Source organism: Nothobranchius furzeri, chromosome 2 (assembly GCF_043380555.1).
Source record: "Nothobranchius furzeri strain GRZ-AD chromosome 2, NfurGRZ-RIMD1, whole genome shotgun sequence".
NCBI lineage: Eukaryota > Metazoa > Chordata > Actinopteri > Cyprinodontiformes > Nothobranchiidae > Nothobranchius > Nothobranchius furzeri.
In genome coordinates this window covers 68,302,244-68,325,445 of record NC_091742.1, presented here as the reverse complement: position 1 = coordinate 68,325,445, position 23,202 = coordinate 68,302,244, and the positions used below count along the sequence as shown (strand labels likewise).

General features: G+C 40.3%; 1 protein-coding gene and 1 long non-coding RNA gene across 20 annotated transcripts in view; both read left to right on the top strand.

Moving 5' to 3' along the window:
• The window catches only part of LOC107377409 (adhesion G protein-coupled receptor L3), a 410,636-nt gene that overhangs the window by 156,919 nt on the left and 230,515 nt on the right, over nucleotides 1–23,202 (top strand). The gene's annotated exons all lie outside the window — the stretch shown is intronic.
• LOC139064310 (uncharacterized) lies at nucleotides 4–15,749 on the top strand. Its single transcript, XR_011517384.1, has 2 exons — nucleotides 4–15,137; nucleotides 15,320–15,749. It is a non-coding gene; the product is annotated as an uncharacterized lncRNA (long non-coding RNA).

Below are 23,202 nucleotides of genomic sequence, written 5' to 3'. Positions count from 1 at the left end.
ACATATATAAAGGCATTAACCCTTTGATGCATGAATCATGAAATCTTCAACCATGATTTTTTAAACATTTTTTTCATTCATATTTAGGTGTGAATGAAACCAATTTCATATTTACATATTTTTTGTAACATTTAATTTACACATAGTTTATTACATGTCCATCTCAGTGGACAGCGTGCATTCTGAACATGAAATATGTTTGCTTGACGTACTGAAGCCTGTCAGGTTCGGTGAGCTGAACTGGAGTGTAGCGGAGGTAATGTAGCGTGGCTGTGCGGAGAGACTGGCATTTGGTCCGAACAGAACACGCAGCTTGCTCTAAGGACGGCAGTACGGCGCACATGAGATAATGAGGCTGCACTGCGGTTCCGTTTGGTAGGGTGCTGTCGTGGTGGTTAGACAGTGTGGAAAGATCACTTTCCTGGATTGGTTTTGGGTTAGATTTGGATCGGTTCGGTTTGGCGTCTGTCATGAGATGATGACTGAATGACAGCTCAGTGGTGACAGTTCCTTATATAGCTTCCGCGTGGTGATGTCACCGAGAGTGTCGGTGACGGGAATGCTGGGAAATGGAGTGCCCCGTCAGCCCAGCCCCCAGAGGAGGTCAGGAGGAGGAAGAGTTCATGACAAAGTCCAAATGGAGAGGCTGAAATGCAATAGTCTTCAATAGCTGTGCTTAATAGCAAAAACAAATAAATAAAAATTTTGAGTACCTGTCCACTGTAGTGACCATTATGCATCAAAGGGTTAATGGCTTCCAAAAATATGGGAACTATTTAAAATATTTCATCCTGAATTAGAAATTTGCCCTTGTTATGTCTTATGAATATTTTAAGTGCTTGCTAAAGCTGTTGAGATAAGAAGTGCAAAGGAAAATGAAACCCATATTTTAGTTTCAGACAAAGAGGATTAAGTTAGGGAAAAATAATCTAATTTAACCCAACATGTAGATGGCGCTTCAATAGCTCAGCCTGGGACAGCCACTATATCTAGAGGCATGGGACAATGACTTGCCTACAATATATAACATACAGTAAGTCTTGGTGACCAGGCTTTAGGACTGATCAGTTTTATACCTGAAGTAATTAGTGTAAATATTCCATAGTATGAATGGGTCTGATTTTTTTAATGTATTGTCATTAGGACTGTTTGATATCAGGTTTTATACCGATATCCGATATACCGATATAGTCTAACTCTTCATTTCCGATACTGATATAACCCAATACACAAATATGTGAGTTCCACTCATATACCTCGGATTTGTCATATTTGGACATTTTCAGTGACAGGAGGAGTTTTATGTATAATATGTGCATGGTATGTAAAAACTGTGTCATTCAAAGAGTAAATACAGATACCGACCATTTCCCATATTACATGTTAATGCCAATATTGCCCAATAATAATGGTAGGCTGAAGATAGTGGACAGTCATAATATTCATATATGCACATTCTCTCACATCAGCAACCTTATGAGGTACACCTGTTCAACTAGCTAATTGGCCCATCACACAGTAGCAACTCAATGCATGTGGGTATCTAGATGTGGCAAAGATGACTTGCTGAAATTCAAAGTGGGCATTAGAATGAGGAAGAAAGGTGATTTAAAGTGGTACTTGACTGAAAAATCACATTAGAATCGGTCACTCTGTTTTTAATGCAGGCTATACATGAAAATAGTCTCCTACACCTATCTCCTGCGTTAGCTTCTGAAAAAAGAGATGGTGAAACTCTAGGATTATAAAACCCTGACAGATCTACGTCACACTGTCACTTAACATTCATGGACTCACCCATCTTGACTCATGACGGAGAAGGCTATTGTTGGTTTAGCGTCCAGGAAACAGCGGAGATCATCTCTGCTAGTAGCAGAGATAAAACATCAACATTGCAGAGCAAACTGAGTCAGTGATAGTCACCGTGATCTTAACCAGTCAGAGGTGAGATGTCCCAAGTATCAGAAAATAAGACTCCAGAACCTGTTGTGTTCAACTCAACCTTGACCAATCCTCCCAATACTGCTTACAAGGCATTAATTACTTTGTGACTAATACAAATGCATTAAAAATGTTAGTAAAGTAGCACTTTAAGTGTCTTGCACTTTATCTCATTCACTGCCAGCCGTTTCCTGATCGCTAACGGCCTTCGCTGCCAGCGTTTCTCACAGTTTTTACTGTTTTTTTAAGAGTCACAGAACGTTGCACGCTAGCATGATGTCGACGCCTAAACAACCAAAACAAAGAGGAGACTCACCTCTTACATCAGGAAGAATCCACGTGTTCCGAGCATTATCCGTTCTTTCAAAATCTTTTGTTGAATTGTGCTCAGCAGAAGATTTTCCGGTTCGCGCCTCACTTTTTTTTTTTACAGGAACGGCCCAAAACGATCTCCTAACACATGGATGTTCTGCTTCCTGATCACGTGACATGTGACATATGCGGATGAAGATCGGCTTCAGGGCTGTTTGTTCTCTCAATGCAGGGGCTCGTTCTGATGCTCAGACAGTAAAAAAATGCAAATGACGACTTTAGTCGTCATTGGCAGTGAACGGTTGGATCTAAAATGACGACTTTAGTTGTCGATGGCAGTGAATGAGTTAAAGTAATCAACTAATCTAGATTCAGTTCTATTCTTTGAATGTGACTATGTGTTCGCTGGACTCCAGCAGCCTCTACAGTCAACTGATTCAGTCCATATCAATTGGCAAGAGTAGGGAGGGGAGACTGACATCATGGATATAATTCATGTTGCGGACCAGAACCTCTGGGGAGGTTTCCCAACTCACTGATGAATCTTTGACATGAAGAATTAACATGGATCTGAAAGCAAAAAGCAATAGCAAAGTGTACCTGATAAAGTGGCTGTTGACTGTATATTATTGAGTATTTTATTGTAAAAAACCTGCTCTATCACCTCTACGTTTTAAAATGTTGCAAAAGGACAAACGGCATAAATTAATCAAACAGGTGCAGCTGTGCAAAAACCAAGAATCATCATAAAATACAAAAAAAGGGTAGAAAGGAAATTGTTTCGCTACCGCCTTATTGTTTTACCTTTAGACAAGAAACAAAACAAGGACTTCATATGAAGATGCTCATATTGCTGTTCACTAATCCACTTAGGCTTCTGCGGTCGTAAAACAACAAAATGAAGTCGTGATTAAAAGGTTTGTTAAATCTAGATGAAATAAACTTGGATTAGTTTACAGAAGCTATCTTTTTTCACAAGCTAGGTAGAATTTTTCGTTTAACGTATGGGCTGTATAAAGTGTCTTTATTACAGATTTAATTAGAATGGTGGTGATCTACGTCTTTGGGATACATTGCTATTAAATGCTTGACGAGTTTCCCCTTGTTTTCAGAATTTCTACCCTTTCTGTGCATAAAAAAAACCAAACAGGGCATTCATTTGTTTATGTGGACAGAGTCTCACTGTGCTCTGGCATTCACTGTGTAATTAATTGCTAACATTAAGGTAATATATGTGCAGGTTTTGGTGTTTTAACTAAGTTTTACGAAATGTAGCGCTCCAAGGGGAGTCCAGATTGAATAAGCATTCAGTCCGTCGGAGCTGTTTGGCTGACGTATCGCAGCATTAGGAGTAGAATGAACACTCCTAGCTGCCTAACTGTGCTTCTTTGCTCCTTTGAGGTCAAAACACCTTTGAGCAATGTGAAGAGATTGGCTTTATCTAAAATCGACTTCTATTTCCAAAGCTAAACGCGTGTCCACTTCTTTTTTTTTTATTTCCAGAGCTTTAGTTCTACTTTTGTACGTTCTCCTTTGAGAAATACTAATGGACCTTTCAGCTCTATCTAACAATTGCTTTTGGGTTTTTTTTTTCTTTTTCAGTTTGGTGCTGTAGAGTTTAGATAATCAGCTGTGTGAAAGGGATGCCGATGGTTCAAAGAAACATGTTGTCACATAATTGATGCACCCTGTTGCTCCCCTTTTTCTCTCCCACTCAGGCTGAAAAATCCTTGCGGGAATGAATCAACTGGTCCAAAGAGACCGTAGAACACAGAGGAGCCAGTGCGTCTTTTTAGCATTTGATTACTAGCAGGGGCGTTTAAACGATGCTTAAGGATAAGTACCGCCTGATTCGGAGACTTTTTCTTGGTAGAGCAAGTGGATGGAGGGTGTGGGTGTTGCTAACGCAGAATGGTGTCAGAAAGAAAAGAGAAAGGGGAGAAAACCAGGTGAGAGGATTCAATGATATTCGTAGCCGTAGCGACACAGCTACACATTAGCATGTGAAGGTTAGCACAACAAATGAACGCCACCCCCGACCTTTTCATTGTTGAGCTGTCAGAGCCGTTGCTAGGCATCTGCAGCTTATCTCATTAGGGTTAAAGAGGAAATAAGAGCAGAGACAAGTAATTTAGAAGAGAAACTTGTCATTTTTTAGGTATAATTTGAGTTATGATTTGTTTGCAGTATTCACTTTTTTCACCCTGTCTTCTTATTAAGGAAACGTTTTCTTGTAAATCTTCAAAATGATCACAAGATAATAACTTTTCCCCTTTGTCTATTCTGCTTAATCATCCAGAATAAGTCTCCATCAGCTATGATGCAAACACTCTTTCATTAACGTTTCTGTCGGGTATTTTTCATCCTCTCCTCTGTTCATCATTCTGTATGTTTATACACTATGTAATAGAGTGATTAGAGCTTTTATGTGACTCTTAAGTATCATGATTTCCACTGTAATTGTTGTTTCTATTGGCTGTTTGATTACTTGGCTAATGTCTGGAAGGAGGACGAGAAGATGAAAATATCTCCATTTTAAGATTCTCTTTTTTTTCTTCATTTTGGGATGATTTCTCAGTGTGAAACCCCACATTTCTACATCATATATTAATATATCACTAGCTTTAAGTACTTCGCTTGATAAGGATTGTACTGAATAAAAAAAATAAGCCCCTTTTTACTTATCAGCTCACATACGCGCCAGTACAGCAGTGTAGATTATCAGCAGCCAGAGCTGCCCTCTCCATCTGCAGTGGTGATGGACACTGATGAAATTTCAAACAGGCTGAGTGATGCAATCGGTAAGGCATATTGCAAATATAAATGCTTTCTATAGAAATGGTAATCAGCTCAGGTGTAGCAGTGGTCCTCAGGAACAGCGGGAATCAACACTTTCACAGCAGGGTGGTGACAAGGCCGTCCACAGAGCACAGTCTGAACCACTTACAGCCAAGTTCAGGGTGTTTTTTTTTTTTCATAAGCTCCTATTTCCATGGTTTGGATCAGTTGCACTAACAATAAGGTGTGCTCTTTTGGGCGATGTGACAGAATCAATCTTATGTGTACATGTCAAATTGGTGCAAAACATGTTGCTAATTAGCACTGAGAAAGCAGAGGGGATGTTCTAAGGCAGGGAGGGATACAATGATCAGCCATGTTACTTTCCACATTATTAATAGTAATGATGGATTGGATTATATAGTGCTTTTCTAGGCCCTCAAAGTGCTTTTCATTAACACTCTCACATTCACACACTTTCAGCGATGGTAAGGCTACTATGTAGCCACAGCCACCACAGGGCGGTCTGATTGAGGGTATTGAACAGTTAAATCTTATGTTTATGTTTATGTATTTAGCAGACACTTTTGTCCAAAGCGACTTACAAGTGATAATCGTCATGTTGCCCTTGAGGCTAACAACAACAATAACAACAAATCTTACAAATAATATGATGGTTTTTATGCTTTTATTTAGCCTGGCAAACCGTCCTATATATGTAAACACATAGTCTGGCCATGACCCATAGACAGATCTCGGTTGTAGGGCTGAATTTAGGGTGGTCTTTAAAACTGTCTCCACGTTATTGGACAACAAACAACGTAATGTACTCACCGCTACGGAGACACAAACACATCATTTTTCTAAATAAACTTAAGTGCCTCTATCTGCTTGACTCAAAGAAAAGCCCAAGTCTAAATAGTCCAAAGTTGATGCCAAGCTGTTTCTAACAAGTCCCCGCAATCTTTGTTTTTTCACTCAGTTGCAATAGCATACCGCCCACCAAACCGATAGAGCGCTGTGACTGGCAAGACACAAGACTGTTCGGGCCAGCAGATATTCCAATGGAGCATGACTAGATTGACTTGCAGAACAAAGTCATTTTAGACCAGCTCATTGGACTAGTGGTATGAGTGTCTGCCCTGAGACTGGGAGATCGTGGGTTCAAATCCTGGGTCAAACCAAAGACTTAAAAAAAATGTGATCTTATGTCCCCCGTTTGAGGCTGTTCCTTACTGGGTTGGATTGGGGGGCTAAACTACCAAATAGTTCCCAAGCATGGACTGGCTCTTTGTCCTGGGTGTTCCCCGCCTGATTCCCCATTGACCGCTGGAGATAGGCACCAGCCCCCCACGACCCTACATGGACAAGCGGGTTCAGACGATGGATGGACGGATGGATGGATGGAAGGAAGGAAGGAAGGAAGGAAGGAAGGAAGGAAGGAAGGAATAGTTCCCAAGCCTGGCTGTGTCTGCCCTTCACTGCTCCCCCAGGGGAAAGGTCAAATCCAGATTGCAAAATTCATTTCACTTAAACTTTCTGCTACGGTGTGTCTAGATTTCCAAGCTAGCTATTTCGACATGAACTTAGGCAAAAGTCAGTGCTTTAAGTGGGCTGATACAGGACTTTTGTCTACCCCACAATGTGTACTTTCATTGGTGTGGTTTTCCTCATGGATGTGACAAACACATCTGACTTTGTCGCATATGTCTTCAATAATTTTTCTTATTGTCTTGCCTGAATAATGGTTTTGTGTGTGTTTTGGCTGTATCATCATTGCTGAAAAGATTTCCAGACACACTAAAAAACTAACTCTTGTGAATATCCTTGTCAAATACCTTGTAGCCGGGGCCTCTTTTTATATAATATAAATCCACAGTGTTCCATTAAATGAGACTAGGCAGTTTTGGGGTGCTTTTAGCACCCCTAGTGTCCGTTTTAGCACCCCCAGTATAGAACCAAAAGCAAAAAGAACGTCCTTGCTGTGCGTTCATCTTTTTAACGCCTTAATCTAACAGGTGAAATGTCTTCCAACTTCATTATTGTCTACAGGAGTGATTCACAACAAAATCAAACAAATCAGCTGTGTTCTTGATCTCAAACATGCTGGAACCAGACTGCAGCGCCAGGTATGTCAGCTCAGTTTTTTCTAAGTCCCAACAAAGCAACCTGCTAGTCTGAATTTGCAAGTGGAATTTTCTGGCCACAGAGGGCGATAGGGGCTGATAAAAATATGAAAACGTTGCAAAGTATCCCTTTAAGTCCTCAGAATCGTTAAAGCAGTTGAGAAAAAAAATCTAATATCCGTCATTTCCAAAGAAAAGAAACTGCCTACTACTCATAAGTTGATTGGTGAACTAAACAGCAGACATAGCCAAAAAAAATTAATGATTGGAGTACATCTCCAAATGGAAAACTGTGGCTGACAATGGATGTGACTCCTTTAGCAACTCCACTGAGGTCTCAATAGTTGAAGATGTATATAGTTGGAAATTGGTCTTTCTATCATTTTCTTTTCTGATTTACCTATTAATCTGAGGCAGTGTTTGGCTTTTATAGGGTAAAGTAAAAAAAAAAAGGAAATTGTATTAGTTTTAATTTGCCAAAGAAAGACTAGCGTAACACATGGTGCAATGATCTAAGCATTAAAAACCAATTAGCACATTTTGAATGTGCTAATAGTGTTTTCTCTCCTTGGGACTCTGCAGTTTCCTCCCTTCCAGCTAGCCTGTGCACCACCTGCCTCTCCTGCTGGCGCTAGTTTAGTCCCAGAAACTTTCCCTTAGCATTCTCGATGTGTCCGATATCAAGCCTACCAGCTAACTCTGGGAGCCAGGCCTACATCCATCACTGGTGCAGGCTCCCATGAGCGGACAAAAACACAGTTAGGCAGCTCGGTCCGCCTCCCCCACCCATAAGAACACCACTTTGACGTTGAGCCATCAAAGCCAACCTCTATCACTTCCAGTAAAGCAGGTATATAAAGGCCTAGACAAGTGAGGTGTTTGGTTCCATTACGGCCTTTTTAAGCGGGAGCTAACAGCACAGCGTAGCTGAGTAATGGCACGTCGCTGAGCTCATGAGAGCATCTTGAGATGAAGGTTGACTCGCACCATGCCATGGGAGGACGGAGTGAATAGATGTCTTTTTATAGCCGTACTTCTCTTTGTGCTTTGAACGCCATGACTGTGCAGAAGCCTCTGGATAAACACGTCTGCTCCAGGCAACGCAGGCTAACAACGCTGTAATTGAAACATGCTACCTATGATTAATTTAGCACATTTTGACATTGTTTGCAAAGCTTGAACACACACATGCTGCAGCCTGTGATTTTTGCAAGCGTCACTGCTCCCTGGTGGGATATTTTAAGAAGTTTGGGAGTTAAGCAGTCTCCCTCTCGTGATCTAGTCTCGCCTGGATGAAAAAAAAAAGATTAAATACTGGAAAGAAGAGGCAATTGTGCCTTTCCCATCAAAGCCACAGTGTCTTTTCTCCTCTGTTTTTTGTGTGTTCCTCTTTTTCCTCTCCCCCCAAGGCGGTGTGGCCTTCACGGCCAGTAATTACAGGCTATATCTAAGCTATATATCACCTTATATCTCAGTAGACCTCCGCAGGCACCTTAAGGGACAGCTGATAGCATTGTGGCAGGCTTGTGCACGACCCCTGAAGGAGAGAAGCAGGTCAGGATGAAGCAACTCCCCTCCCATCCGTCTCATCCAAACACATGCATGTACACCTCCCCGTCCTTATCGGTCCGCGCTCTCCTTTTGTCATTCCTATCACTTTATATTTTCTTTTTTTCCCTCAGCCTCTCCGGGATCCCTCTCACCACCGTGTCACCACACTTGTCATCTCAATGAACAAAGAAGAACAAAACATATTTTAGTCTACAAGCTCTTTGCCTTTGTGCACACGACACTAACGATGAAGGTTAATAGATATCACAGCTTGAAGAGTCCCACGAGGATGGTAAAACTAAATGAAAAGCAACCTGTGTTTTGAACCTGTCGGCCACGTGACGGCTGACATTTGACAGCTCTCCCCTTAATGAGGATTACGTGAAAAACAAACACTTGTAGGTGATTGTTTGGCCCATGCATGAGACAAATGAGTCCTCTCCTGTTGGGTAGAAACCTGCTGATGGAGGGACATGAGTGATTGAGGGATAAAGAGTGGTAAACAGATGGGAGGATCCTGTCTCCTTTGACAATGATCCTTCCCATATGCAGCAGTTCTCATTACCCTAAGCTTTTGACCTTCTTGAAGGATTGAGGACTGCATGAGGTATTTGTTTAAGCAAGGTTTGAGGAGGGTTTTATCCCCCCTTCTTTGCGCCCGTTTTCATTTAAATCTCCTCATCTAAAGCAAAATTGTCAGTGGTCTAATCTAGATGGGAAGAAAACCTTGTTTGCCAGCAGCTCACTCAGCTGTCAGTGTTGGTGACACAACATATCGATAAACTATGCACAATTTACGCTGAAAGCACACTGAATGGTACTTTTGTTAGACGTTTAAAAAATAGACATGTCACATGGGCTAAATTACGTAAGTGTGAGGATGTCCTGTCACAGTCATGCTAACAGTCCCAAAATGTCCCAAACCCCTTAAGAACCCAACCCCTTTTTAATTAGAAAATAGATTGGAATAAATACATCAACATGTAGAAAAAAGTTGAATAATTTTCAATACATGTATGGATAGATTGTCACTTGGGGTTTTCAAAGTTGACTCAAGAAGCACGTTTGCAGATGTTTAAAATCAGTTGTGATTCCAGTGTCACAACGGGTCCTTTAGGGTTAAATAAGTTTAGGGCATTTAATAGGAACTTGCCCTTATTTGATTTACATTTTGGTGGCCAAAATGCCTCCAGTGAGTCTACTGAGAGAGCTTTCGTGATTCCAGTTTCAAAATGTAAGTGTCTTGAGCAGGGGCGGATTAAGGACTGAAGAACATCCGGGGCTTAACACACGCACACACACACGTGACACGCACTAGTCAACATCATATATGTCTTGTACCACATAATTTTTAATCTGAAGCTACATATTAAGCATTTTCAAGGCAGAGTAGTGTTCCTGTTAGTGTTTAGTGTGAGATGATAGTAAATATTCCCTTTCTTTCTCAAACAACTTTACCTGATAAGCTAACTTTAGGCAAACCAGCAGCACAACAAATATTTTCAAATAAGACTCACAAACCTGAGTCAGCACCAGTCTCATCAAAGCTGGGGTTCTGTCGCCGTACTTTTGGTCTAAAAACATCCTTTTGTCCATCTTCACTCGTGCATTTCAGGCAGAGACTGCAGAAGAAGCCGGCTGCTGAAGGGCTTCTTCAGTGGTGGAGGCTCAGGCAGGCTGTATACAAACTACTGCCAGCTGCTCCCTCTCTGTTGGACTTTGGTACTGCATGTTACTTCTGCGATTTAGATCCGGGGCTTTCCATGAAACATCCGGGGCTTCAGTCCAAGTAGCCGGGCCTAACGCCGTCCCGGGTCTTGAGCTCAAAGCGTACCCATGCGTGTATGGAAACTGAGAGTGTTAGCAAACTATTGTAGATGTTTAAGAAATTTCTTTGTGACCTGTATCTGTAGTCACAACAGTTCCAGCTCAGTGAGATAAATACAGACTTTTAAATGGTCACTAGAATACAACATGTTTTTTTTTTTTCTTGTACTTGTTTATTTTTTTTTCTATATTTACGATTAGTCACTCTGAGTTTCACATGCAGGATAAACACAAAAACAGTCTTCTACCCCTATTTGCTGCATTCGCTTCTGATTGACAAAAGATGAAAACACACTTGGTTAAAAAAAACTGACACATCTACGTCACTTTTGACGTTCATGGATGCACCCATCATGACTCGTGACGGGGAAGGCTGTTGTTGGTTTAGTGTCCAGGAAACAGCAGATAACGTTTTGGCTAGCAGAAGCTAACTGTTAGTATTAGCAACTCACATGGCAGAACTCCTTCAGGCTTGTTTTAGTTATGGAGATAAAACATCAACGTTGCAGAGAAAACAGAGTCAGTGGTAGAGTTGTGTTGCATTGATTGAATTTGTTTTTTGTTTTGTTTTTTAAAGGAGGGAGACTAAGAGATTGACTAGCTAAAGCTCAACATAGATGACCAATAACTTGCCAGCTAGTCATTTTTATGCTACAAAGCACAATTTGTCTCTTGTTAAGTTGACTGTGTAAAAAAAAGTAAACACTCATAAATACTACTTAGCTAGCTAAAAACTTGATTAACAGTAGACTTTCAAATTAGGAGTATGTGTCCTGTTTCAGCTCTTGGTTGATTATTATTTTTTTCTATTTGTATTTCATGTGTTTTCATCTGCTTTGATTGGACACTTGTTTGTCCTCAAATTGTAACATTTCTCATTCTTGGGTAAAATCTCTACAACAGATATAAAGATTAGACAGAATATTACTGAAAAGGCCATCCAAGTCCAAAGGACAGTTTATGTGGAATATGGACACCTTGATAGGTCTGTTCATAAAACTTCAAAACTTACAAGAAAGGGAATTTTCACAATACAATGGCATTTGGGAGCAGTTTAAGAGTTTTTCACTGTGCTCTTTCTTTTTCATAAGAACTTGGTCTGCAAAAACAGCTTCTGTGTCTCCACAGGAAGCTTTCCAGATGATGTGACCATTATTGTTCCAACTTTAGCTGAGGCTAACATTTTTAAGTGAACATCTGCATGTAAAACCAGAGCTGTGGAACTTAAAATTTGCAGCCCAGACAATTTGATTGAAGATGGTGTTAGGTTCCATTATGGGAAAATGTACAATCCACCATTTTTGGAAGCTTAACTTAAACCAGAACAAGTCACATTATTGTAGTGTTCAAATCTTCAAAGGGAGTAGAAAATGAAGTACTTAATGCATACATTGTTAAAATCAAGATTTGCATCATTTCTCTCACCAAAAGGCTGGACTTCAGGTGAAAACAGTTTGTCCCTTGCTTCTACAAGTTTTGCTTACTTTCAGATCAGTGAACAAATTTCAATTTCAGACAGAAAACCAGAGTAAAAAAATGTAGTTTTGAATGATCACTCTTATTTAGAGAATCTTTTTTAATCAAGCCACACTGGAGTTTTTGTTTAACATGACCACCAGTTCAAGGTCAAAGGTCAGACATTCTCCCACATAATTTTCTACTAGAAAGCAGAATTCATGGTTCCATCTAATACAGCAAGTGGCCCAGATCATGAAGCAGCAAAACAGCCCCAGACCATCACACTACCACCACCATGTTTCACCACTGATATGATTTAGTAGAGGAAGTTTTACACCAAATGCGAAAAGACACATGCCTTGCAGACAGTTCCACTTTAGTCTCGCCATTCCAAGGGTTATTTTCCCCAATTGCCTGGAGGACATTTTTTAGTGATTTGAGGTGAGCCTTTGTGTTCTTTCTGGTCAAAAGAGATTTGGGCCTTTGAACTCTTCCACTTAAGCCATATCTGCACCCATCTTATCAGATTGTTGAATTGTAACCTCTGACCCTGACCATATCCAAAAGAAGTTAACAGTCTTTCAGATGTTATCCTAGGTTCTTTGTTCTTTATTTTCTTTAGAACTCGGCACAATGTTTATGGTTTTTAAATGTTAGTCACTTTGTGTTGTCAGAAAGTTCTATTGATGGGATTTCTCAGTTCTATGGGTCTGGGTAAGGCTACTAGAACTGAACTTGGCTTTATAAATAATTTGGTTCATAATTAAATCTTAAAGGAGTGGTTGACTCACTTAATCAATATATTTGCAGCAGTTTCTAGTAGGAATGAATGCCGTGCCTACATCACAGCTTAGCTTCAGACGGTAAGTTTTAGTCTTATTTCGTGATATTTGGGCATCTCACCCCAGATAAGACAACAGCAACGCAACTCTACCACTGACATGCAACATTGATGTTTTATCTCCACAAATAAGGCAAGCCTGCAGGAACTTCTGCCATCTAGCGGTGTTGCTAATGCTAATAGTTAGCTTAAACTAGCCGAAACGTCCGCTGCTGTTTCCCGGACTTTAAAACAGCTTTCCCTGTCACGAGTCAAGATCAGTGAGTCCATGAATGTGAAGTCAGTGTGACGTAGATCTGAGGATTTCTTAATTTGAGCGTTTCACCATCTATTTTCTATCAGAAGCTAATGCAGGAGATAGGTGTAGGAGACTATTTTCATGTTCAGCCTACATGAAAAACTCAGGGACTGATTATAATCAGAAAAAAAACATTGAAAATGCTTTTTTTTTCCGTCAAACCATACCATTAATTACCATACCTTTTATGTATTATGGGGCTATTACCTTTTACCACACTGTAAATACTTTAAACCTTTAAAGTACCAATATCTTGCCTGTTTTAAATCAAAGGCAAATGCCAAACAAAACCAAAAAGTTCATGTATAGTTGCATAAACCAGTCCCAAAATATTGCTGATTTAGTTTCTTAAAGCTCCTTAAATCCAGATTTTCATCTGTTTATTCAGGTTTCACAGGTTTGTCTTGCTTACTGTGGGCTGAGTGCTGTTTTTCCATGATACAATTACATGTTGAGCACCTGACAATTACTGAACCAAAACATGAGTGATGAACACAGCGTGGGACAACTGTCTACTGTAATAGTGTGAACAAACAGAATAGTGGGAGATTCTGCTGCTAGCATTAGTATGCAATAAATAAATAAAATAAAAGAGGGAGGGGTATTAATAAAAGCTCTGACAGTAAGAGAAGATAAAGGCAGACAGAAAATGATGAACACATTCAGAAGTTCTTTGGATTACTGCGGGAATTTAAACCGCCTTTCCATCTGTGCATGTTTGCCTCCTGCCCTTGCGTAACCCTCTTTTCATAAGAGTTTTTAAACCAAAGAGGTTTATTTCCTTTGCAGCTTTTTTTTTCTCTGCGTCGGATGACATCACCTGACATTCATTATCCTGTCTCATTTTTACAGCCCCATCCTCCCTCCAAGCCTCCTCCAGTCGTCTTTGTTAGGAACCTGCCACATTCAATTTTACCCAATTAGCTGCTGTAAATTTCAAGCTGGCAGCCTATCAAATGATCCGGGGTCTCCCAGACGTGGCTATGCAGGACTCTGTGGTGATTAGAAGAAAGCGACGAGAAGAGAAAAAAAAAGTGTGTCAGGAAATGGGAAATGTTTAAGAACATCTCCCCATATGGAGCGAATTGCTCCCTCTTAGGAGATGGAGATAAAAGAGGAGCAGATTGATGCGAGCCGAGGCTTGAATCCACCATAACGGTGCCCCCCTTTTTGGATTCTAAGCTGAATACCCTACAGACTTTATTATTATGACCATACAAGCAGAGAGGTCTGCCAGAAAATCCTGAGGCTTGGAAGTTTTCTGGTTTCTTTCCTTCACAAGACCTCAAGCTGTTTGGAGGGAATATTTATATCAGATAGCTGTCACAGTGGTAGCTCACAAAATGTGGGGTGGACGGGAAAAAAATAAAACAGAAGTGGGAGGGCTCGGTCCATTTATCAGCAAGGGAGTGAGTTTCATTTGGATGAGTCCAAACACGAAAGAAAGGGCTAATTCAGGGGGGAGCAGGTGGTTAGTCAGAGAGCAGCCAGCCTTCGAGGCTTTTTCATTCTCGTTATCTGATATTTGCCCTTCTTCACTCTGTCGTCTTTTCATCCTTGTTCTTTTGGTTCTCTCTTCTTTTTGTGTTTAATTGGCAGTTGGGAGTATCCAGCGTGTATTTGATGTCCACCTCCATCTTTTGACTTAAAGTGCTGGATCCATTTTGCTCCACCACACGGGGAGAACACACAAGTTTTATTGACCTTGAATAAGTTAGCTGGATATTCGTTGGCTGTGTCTCAATTCAGGGTCTGCATCCTACCTCGGCCGGATTCGTCGGCCGGTTACGTCACAGCGCCGCGACTCGGCCTGTCCCAATTCGAAGACTCCTTCAAATGCGGTCGACGAATGCGGCCTTCTTTTCGCCTGAATGAAGGATGGGTCCGGTGTATCCTTCAATAGGTAGCATTTCCCAAGATGCCTTGCGGGCCGGCCGGCAGAAAAACTTAAAAACAATGGCGGAAGGTGAAGCGGGAGCTGTCGGAGAGGATTGCGCATATAAATGTAAGTATAAACTTGAAAACTGTCAGTTTAAGGACTTTTTGTGATACATGAACGTTATTTTAGTTAGAAATGTTACAGTAAAAGTGCTTGTATTGCGGTCTCGGCTCGTATGTTCGGCCGCGCTCGGTGTCTACTTCTCCCACTACGTTTCCCCCTGATTTTAATAGAAGTTTGTATTTTAGGACCAAAAGAGAATACCAGGGAATTTATTAAGCTTAGGGCGGAGATGGACCACATGATCACCGGAGCAAAGTATTCGGCGGCTGTGGCATGGAGGTACAATAACATCTCATATTTTAAAAACTCGTTTGAGTATATTTTTTTCTGCGAAAACATGAAAGGAATAACCCGTTGTCCTCTTTTCTCTTCCTGTTTCTTTTCTTACATGTTTGTTAAGACTATTCTGGAGAAAATGGGCATCCAGGGGAAGGTGCCAGCGATGACCAGCTTCTGGAGCTGATCTGGGAGGACATGAGGCTGCAGAGCAGCAGAGAGCACAGGAGAGAAGGAAGAACTTTGACAGCTTTTTACTTTGCTAGAAAAAAATGGTTAATGAAGATTAAACATGTACATGTAAAAGAAATATCTAAATAAAATCAGTTCTGCATTAAACTCTTGAATTTTATTTTTGTTTACAAATGAGAATTGTTTACTAGAGGGTATCCGCTGGGTCTTGAAAAGTTTTAAAAGGTGATAAATCGGTTTTGGTCAAATTAAGACCCTTAGAAAGTATTAAAAACTATTATCACATCTTTGCTCAGGCTCAGCTAGTCTAAAGTATTTTCTCTGAATTAGCTCTCCAACAGTCAAGGAAATGATTAACCCCCAGAGACCCACGGTTGTAATATTACAACATCAGATTTAAGTCTACAAAAATAAACCTTCCCCATTTTTTTTCTTTTTAAAACCACATTTACATTGCTAATAGGTCCTATTCAGTTCTGCAACACTATTGGCTGTTAAAATGTGTAAATAGGCCCGTTTATCTGGCCTCCTAGAACAACATGTGAAAGGTTAAAAATATTTTGCAGTTGTTTTCTAAATTTGGGTTTCTGGGGGTTAAAAAGCTAAATAAAACGTCGAGCTCCATCGTTTAAGGTTCCTTCTGCCCAGCGGTTCCACGGTTGCTAGGCGACGGAACGTTCGCCGAGGGAGTTCATGAAGGCTAGGCCTGTCCAAATTCACAGCCGTTAACATCCGGTCTACCCGGCCGACGGAGGACGCAGCCCACGTCGGCCGGGTGGGCTGGGTCCTTCGAAGGATGCAGACCCTGAATTGAGACACAGCCGTTATCTCATCCCAGAGAAAAAAAAAACAGCATCTTTCAAATGGGATGGATTCCAGACTTTCTTTTCTATCCCCTCAGTAAATTGAATGTTCTTCTGATGGCATTGCTCCACTTTGAATTTAATAACTTACAGCACATATTGGGTTAAAATTAATCATGTGCTGTTGGTTACATGGGCTTATATTTGAATAAACATTGTATACCGTAACTTCCGGACTATAGAGCACACCTCAATATAAGCCGCATCAACAAAAAAAAAAAAAGGTTTTCTACACACACGCCGCACTCAAATACAAGCCGCGGCGCAGCAGCCACATGCAGGTCTCCGGCGCACAGCGCATGTACGGCCGTAACATAAGATAATTAGACAGAAAGACGCTACACGGAGGTTTTTCGTTGTTGTTTTAATTCACCAAAACGAATTTTAAACACGGGTGAGCACTGATAGCATTCATATTTCTGGATGGTTATAAAATAAAAACAGAACTGACACGTTATTACGGGTAATTTGCATGCATGTTTAGAAGAAAAGAGCAGTGCTGACACAGCATTAATAAGCCCTGGATGATTAGAAAATAAAAACTGCACACAAAACATGCCTGGTTAGTAAATAAAACACACTTGCCTACCAGAAGAAGTCATTCGCTCTCATCTTCCTCTTGCGCACTAAAGCCATTAAAGTCCTCTTCTTAAGTGTCGGAGCTGAACAGCCTCAGAAGAGCTTCGTCACATACCTTTTCTGTGGCGATGTCAGTGTCACTGTCCGTGTTGCTGTCATCATCCCCGGGTGAAGCTGGCTTGAATGAGTTCTTCCCGCTGCAGTCTCCAGCGTCGAACCATGGATTCATTCATGCCAAGCTTACGTGCGGCAGCACTGTTTCCCTCCTTTACTGCCAGATCGATGGCCTTCAACTTAAATGCGGCAACATATGAACTCATACGTGTAGTTACCATGATGAGGGGGTATGGATTAAAAAAAAAATCTTCATCGTGCCGGCTGCTTGCATGTGAAAAATTAAAATGAGCACTTTCTTCCATTTCCACTTTTGACTTCCACCTGTTTCACTTTCTGCTAAAGCGCCCCCTGCAGGTGAAGGAAAATCTTCAGTAAAGCCGCACCTCATTATAAGCCGCATGGTTCAAAGCGTGGGAAAAAAGTAGCGGCTTATAGTCTGGAAAATACGGTACTTCTTATTGAAATTCCACTACACAAACAAAAAGTGTCCATGAAACCTGTTTTGGTTGTTGTTATCAGTTTAGTTCACAATTTTCATTGTTTCATTGACTCTTTTCCATGCGGTTTGTTAAGCCAGTGTCTTTTTGGGGCTCACTTTTCCAGGTACCGAGCCCCCAGAAACAAGTAGTTGTAAATGACAGAAGTACTTTGTTAACCATGCAAGTCAACTTTTATATGTGAATACATAGTCCTGGCCATGACACATAGACAGATATCAGTCAGGAGGTGAAATCTTTACTCACCGCTACGGATGTCAGTCAACGGGGCAGTCCACCACACTGTTGACGAAAACTCAAATACATCCTTTTTCTAAATAAAGAACTTAAGCACCTCTATCTGCTCTTGACTAAAAGAAAAGCCCAAGTCTAAATAGTTCAAATTTGATGGCAAAGCCATGTTCAAACGAACCACCGCCATCTTTGTTAATCCGCTGTGTTGCATCATGCTGCCCACCAAACCGACAGTGCTGTGATTGACGTAACACAATACTGGAAGGAGGCATGTACCAGACAGTGTATTTTACTAATTGCAATGAATCTCTTAAATTGTTGCAATATTCATTTAAATCCCATCACCAGACTATAGCAGACTCTAGAACAGGGGTGGGCAATCCTGGTCCTCAAGGGCTGCTATCCAGCAGGTTTTAGTTGTTTCTCTGCTTAAACACACCTGATTCCTGGATGAAACACCTTTTCAGCAGCTCATCAGGCTCTGCAGCAGCCTGTTAATCACCAGCAGATTCAAACCAGGTGTGTTTAAGCAGAGAAACAACTAAAGCCTGCTGGACAGCGGCCCTTGAGGACCAGGATTGCCCACCCCTGTTCTAGAATGATTTTCTTGAAAGCAACAGGTTGGCTTGACATTGGTTCTAACTGATATTTTTACGTTATACAGTACAAACCATTGTAGTCACTCAAGGGCCTTACATACCAATACACTCTTTATTCTTGTTAAGCTTTCTCCCACACAGTACAAACTGAGTTAAAGTGATGAAGACCTCGTTGTTGGACATACGCTTTCAAGTGTAAACTTCTCCTTTTTTCCTGAGTTTTCTGAAATGTCTAGCAATGTTTTTCACTCGTCCTTATTTCCAAAACTTAAAAGGCAACTGCGCTGAATGTACTCATCACATTCTTTATGTCTCATCTGGAAATGCAAGCATTTATTTAAATGATCATTTAAATAAAATTAAATGGCTTTTAAATAGTGCCAGCAGTGTTATGACTGAAAGTTTTCATTAGACATTATGAGGGTGAGCAGTTATTAAAGCAAGGGACCGTCCTATAAACAAACTGCTGGAGTGTATTTGGCAGCAGTTGTTGTTATTGTTGCATTTCTAATTTAACCACTAATCACTTAAGTGAAACTGAGACAAACACAATAATGTCAGGCAGACATGATATAAATTTAGTACAGAGTCAGCTACACAAAATAGAGTTTTGATTATTACATGTCTTTGGCTATATATGCTGCTTTTCTGATTCTCTAGAACAGGATGATTTCCACTCGCTGTCATTGGCAGAGGTCTTTAAAATATATGATTCTAGTAATTGGACAGGCCAGGAATGTCATGATTAATCACCACACCTTGCACTCTTATTTTACACTTCATTCAGCACTTTGGTTAAATTTGAGAACACATATCTTTGCAGTAAGCAGCCAACTTTATTCATAAGCTGTCAGTGTGCAGCTTTGCAGCCATCTTCTGTAAGAATTTGTACACATGTGCTGCAACTAAGAGTCAGATTTTAATTTTCCTCACCTAGTATCTATCACACTATAATGTTTTGGCTTTTGTGTATGCATGCGTGCTCATTAGAAAAAAATCTATCTCATTAACCATTTGATGGATTTCATCAAACCCCAATGAAAACAATCATTTGTTGTAGATCTACAACTGATTCACTTTTGGAGTGAAGTGAAGTGACCCTCTACAGGAGTCCATCAAATTCAAGGTAGCCACCAGTCAATTGAACTTAGCGAAAGTCAAAATAGCTATAACTCTTAACTTTTTGCAACTTTTAGACAATATCACAATACAGGGGAGACGATACGATATGTATCACAGTAAAAAGGAGACTATACGAAATGCATCACTGGGAAGATGATGCAACTTATTGCAATACTAAAAGGCAGTTAAGATTTGCAAATTTTAAAACTGAATTCAATTGGAAAATACAGGCAGTATGCCTCTAAAACACATTCAGTTTTATCACAACATCTCAATGTTCCATCAGAATGAACGCAGAAAAAAATTCTGCCACCTAGCAGTCTGAGTTTGAATTGCACCACACAGAAGAAACACAGTAAACATGCGCATTACAATTCTCTCTAAATTCTCATGATTAATGTATGCTTTAAAGTGAAAGTCCCATTAGTCATCACACGCTGCAGCAGTGGCTGCGCTCAGTAACTATTTGGTGAATTAGCCCCCCCAGTCCAACCCCTTAAAGCTGAGTGTCAAGCAGGGAGGCGTTGGGTCTCATTGTTAAGATCTTTGGTATGACCCGACCGGGATTTGAATCCTGATCTCCCAGTCCCAGGGCAGGCACTCTACCACTAAGCCACTGAGAAGATTTGAGCAGCATAATATTTTTGGAGAAGGTTCATCCAAAAAAATCTGAAAAATCTGAAATTAGTCATTGTGAAGAATTTAGGCTGCAGCAAGGAAGTGCAGCCCTACTGAATTGATAGATAGTTCAAACTAGTTGAACAGGAAAGCCTTCAGTCATTGCTCAGCTCAGCATTTCAAGACACCTTAATCCTGCTATCTTGCAGTCTCTGTCTCCTTCCCTGTCCTCTCAATTACTGTTTGACTCTGAAACCCAGCTTCTCTCCTTATCGTTCCTCCTGCAATGCTTATTTATTATTCTCATTTTCACTGTAATGTTTCTTCATTTTCTTTGTCTGTGTTACATCATCCTTTTTAATGGGCTTAGGGTGGGCATGAGTGAGCTCCTACCATCCAAACTGTAAAGCTGCCTAGGCAGGAAACATTAGATCCACATTTTCAACTCATGCTCACTAACCTCAGAAAGGTCAATAAAGCCAAGGGAGCATGATGAGAACCACGTTTATGACTTCTTAATCGGTTATAACTATAAAGTCAGCACTTTGAATCGGACCTGAAGTTAGTCAAGGTTCTCATTCGCTTCCCTTGTTCTTTTTTTAGTGTTTTCTAAAAGATTTTTTTGGGCATTTTTTTTAACAAACCGTTAAATATGATGACGGATTTTTAACCAAATATTTCTGTTAATTTTTTGGCGACAATTATATTTTAATTGTTGAAAATGAAGCTGCAATTATCCCCCCATTAGATTTCTGGATTCCAGACACCTGTGTGGGTCAAATGAAACATGAAACTTAATGGATCAATCTGTGAGCTGAAAAACTGATGACCCTCTCTCATAATCAATGTTTCATAATACAGTTGCATAATTCTCTTTGATCTCTCATCTCTAAATGCTGAATATTCATGGTTTGAAACATTTGGATTGTTTGTGTTTCTGATACTAACACTCAGCAGCGAACGGCTTTGTCCTGGGGGTAGGATGGGGGGTGTACACGTCTTACAGTGCATATAAAGCTACGGTCGTGATTTAATCCATTTAAGTCATCATTTTAGTGATTGACTGAATTCATGATTATTTGAATAATTTATAGTGAATTGCTGTGATCATAAAACACGTAAACGGCAGCACGCAGAAATCACGAGGCAACATTTTATGTGATGTTTACTTGTTGCTATGAGTAATAAGACAGAAAAAGCCACGCCAACATAACTTTAGGACGCCCACTAAGAATTGTAATAAAAGCATTTAAAATAAATACCATTTACAGTTGAGGAAATGTTGGTTTAAGTACCTGATATGAAGTGGTCGCTGCATAAGCGAAAACCTTTACTCTCGGGATCCCACAGTTTCATTTTCGCCTGGTCGCTAGCGCGTTTTATTACAATGATCCAACGTTTGCGGCGCTCCGGATCTTGGGGAATCCTGTAGATGGCCCATTCCTTATGTCGTCCGCGTCTGTTCTGCATCCTGGGGCACAACAGGAATCTACCATATTTCCCGTTTGATTGATTTTTCTGACAATAACAAATAGTCCAGCTGCGGGCTTCTGCCTGCCAAGATGGCGCCGTTTCAATTTGAACTGTTGCATGCCGGGAGAAGTGACATCAACTCCCGGAGCTCTATAGAAAAGTGGGAACTTCAAAATGCACAGACTTGGAAATGCTAACTGGTAAGAGCACGTTTTATTTTTAAAGATATTTCGACAGAAAATGTCCTGACAGATTACATCAAATACCTAGCCACGTAACTTAAAGAAATACTAAACTCAAATTGAAAATGGTTAATTTATACAAAGTTTGGGTCAAAGTTTTTCATAGCCCTAGCACCCCTTTGTTAAATTAGCTTTGTTTCATTAGCTATTATTACATTAGCCTAGCCTGGAAAGCCATCCATGTGAAAAATATCCTTGTGATTCAGCAAAAAAGATTCTAGGCTGATGACATTATTCATAATCCCTCCCCAAACCTTTTCATATAGTTTGGGATTCTGGTTGTGCAAATGAAACGTTGCAGATCTAATGTCCCAAAAAGTCTCCACCTTAAAACTGTGACCTATTGTAGCTTTACTTAATTAATTAGACATTTTAACAATAAGTAACTTATTGTGCTGTATGAATGACAGTAATTGGCCATAATGTAATGCTCTGTGGGATAAAGTTTTCTGTCAAGATTCAGTCATGATCATTCTCTTATTTCATTTGCTTATTATGATTTTTTTACTGCATATTAGGTGTCGGTGTGGCCGGTGTTCACAGCATTTTTTGTCAGGAACTGGAACCATTCAGGGAGCTCTTGTTGACTCTGGACCCACCAGTACCACATATCCTCTGTGTAACGGGCCATCCTGGATTTGAGGACTGCTGCTTGAATCCTTTTGTGTTGTAGCTTATCAAACATTTAGGGAGCAACATGGGCCCCTACATCTGCAGTTCATATTTGACAAAATGCTACTGAAAATAGTCATTACAAATTTCCGGCTAACAATAAAAGACAAATCTGTAACATTGCTGACAATTCCACTTCTTCATTTTGCAGACAGTATTGTTATGTTGCTTATAGACAGATGATCCGATGGACACATGGCATCATTGGGCGAGACATCCGTGTAACAGAATGAAATGACTGTTTTCCACCTAAAGTCATTTTTCCCCTTCTCCTCTGACACAGAACTAGTCTGCATGAGATATGGCCTTGAGGTCTCACGCATTTGCTAGAGATTGCTTTCTTTCCAGCTCAAGAGAAGAATGAAGAAAGGACTCTTTCTTTTTAATAAATCAAAGAACTCTATTTTTAATGAAGCTAATCAAACAAAGTGTTAGTCAATAATAATCTGTAATCTGTGAAATCAAAATATTAATTACTTTATTATAATCCTATAGAATATAATAAGTAATATGACTTTAAATGTTCCTCTAGGACTGATCTCACGTAGCGTTAAGACATGACACATTGTTTTACTGATCCAATC